Genomic DNA, 2,544 nt, shown 5'->3' with positions numbered 1-2,544 from the left:
AATTAATATTTTAGTCTTTTTAAACTTTACCAAACTTGTATTTTTAACTTTTTAAAATTAATTATAAATTTATAATGTTTAGTACAATTAAACAATCATAATCCTAAAAGGACATATTTGTCTTTCTAAATCAACTAAAAGAGTATTTAAGTCTTCTCAAAGTTAAATTAAAAATTCTAATTTCCAATACAAATTAAACAAATTTAATTAAACATTTATTTTAGTTTTTTTCGAATTAATACTAAAACTCATTTTTGTCTTTTTAAAATCAACAAAAAAGTTATGTTAGTCTTGTTATATTCAAATTCAAATTTTCAATTCGATTAAAAAATTTTAATCCTAAATGGGATATTTAGTCTTTTCAATTTTATTTATAATAAAGGTGGACAAAATTAACCCTAAAAAGTTATTTTAGTATTTTATAGTCTTATAATTAACTAAAGGGATAAATTAGTTATTTTAAAATTAAATTTCTAATTTATTTAATAACAGAAATGCATTATTTTAGTATATTGTGTAATATATATTAAAAAATAAAACAAATAAAAATAAATATTAACATACAATATATGATTTACATGTCATCGTTTTACTAATTCATATTTTTATCATATTGATATGTATAAATTAGTCATCGTAGCACCTACTATTAAGGTCCCGTTTGGAAAACTTTAAAAGTAATTTTTTTTAACTTTTGACTTATGAAAAGTAGTAGTATTAATGTCTGGTGCAATTTTCAAAACCAAATTGCAATTTTCTAAGAAGCTATTTAGGAGCTTATAGAGAAGTTAAAAAAAAATGACTTCACTCATAATACTTCTACTTTTCATCACATTTCTATAAAATAAGCACTTTTAGAGTTAAAAATCCAAACACAAAATAACTTATTTATAAGTTACTTTTAACATAGTTATTTATTGTTTAAGTTATTTTATCAAAAGGAACTTAATTAAGTTAGTTACCTAAACTGAGCCTAAGTATTAAATATATAAGGCTGAATAAGTTAATTACTTTTCACTACAACGATTTTAAGAATTAATTTAAAAAGACCGATAAAATCTTTCCCCCTCAACTTTCTTTCATGCCTAAATTATCTTTTCATACTTTTAAAATGTGTAGCTTAACTGTCTAAAGTTGTCAAATGGTACAGAAGATACCTTCATATTAAATTTCATACAAAAATGATCCTATTGTGAAAGTAGAATTATGTTAATAAAATACCTCAATTAGAGTAATTTTAAAAGAAATAAGCCAAAGACATAATGTAAAATTGTATATGTAATTTTAAAATTTAGAGAATAAATACGTAGAATTAAGTTCCAAAATAATTTTTGAGATTGACATCGTGTATTAAAATTATTTTTAAAATTTTATTTGTATTAATTATATTTTTGAAATTGACAAAAAAAATACACTATGTTAGTCTTTAACCTATTTTTCGTTAACAGCGGGCAGACATGGCTCAATAATGTGGATTGTTAGTGACACGTGTTACTCTATGATTTGACTATATATAATGATATGATGATGTGTTGACCACTGACATATGACATGTTAACGAAAAGTGGATGGTTATCACGTGTCACAGTACTATTTGGTCACGTATCAGTTTGTATCACGTGTCATAACAGTATTCGTTCACGTGTCATCTGTTATGTCATTAATGTAAATGCATCAAATTAGTCCCTTATTTTATATTAAATGACTAATTTTAGTCATTAAAATTGAATATTGCACTAAACTAGTCTATTTACTAATTTTTTTTATAAATTCAAAATTCTAAATATCTTTAAAATACATGTTTTTTATTGTGTGTAAGTGGGTTAGACTGAAGGCACTTCAAGTATCCTCACTACATCTCTGACAATAAGAGTGCTTAAAGTGTCTTTACGTCAATTTTAAGACGGTGGTTAGGCCAGATATCTACTGGTTGGTCACCACTACCGCCACTGCACCGTCTGTGCTATCGCAACGCTAGAAAATTCCTTCGTACCACTACTATCTCCAAGTACGTAACTTATTCACTAATTAGTTTAGAGTAGTTATACCGTATCCTAAATCCTAATTTCTCTTTTCAAGACCAAACTTTCAATTTACGTTTAGCTTGTAATAACTCATCAAATTTGTTTAATACCTCGTATATTTGTATAACTTTTCTATTTTCAGTTGTCATTGCTTAATTCTCTGAAGTTTCTTTCGTTACTAAGTAATTATTTAACTCTGCTAATTTTAGCTCTATAATTTCACAGACTGAAAATTATGATAAAGTATCCAATTCTTCTGACTTTTCATATTTAGTGGGATGTGTGGTCATGCAAAAACTAAATGTGAGTATCCTAATATATTTCTGTATGTCAATATCTACATTATCTAATATTTAGTCATATAGTGTTCTATAGTTTGAGTGTTAAATGAAATGAAATGTTATTTTTTTATTAATAATAGAAAAAATTGAAGAGTAAATATGAATTTACGGCTAAGGTGAAAATTAGAGTGTACTGAAGTAAATTTGCATTGTCCATGTCTGACAATTGTTGCTACCTC

The sequence above is a fragment of the Arachis ipaensis genome, chromosome B10 (genome assembly GCF_000816755.2).
Source record: "Arachis ipaensis cultivar K30076 chromosome B10, Araip1.1, whole genome shotgun sequence".
NCBI classification, from domain to species: Eukaryota; Viridiplantae; Streptophyta; class Magnoliopsida; order Fabales; family Fabaceae; genus Arachis; species Arachis ipaensis.
This window is presented reverse-complemented; position numbering follows the sequence as displayed.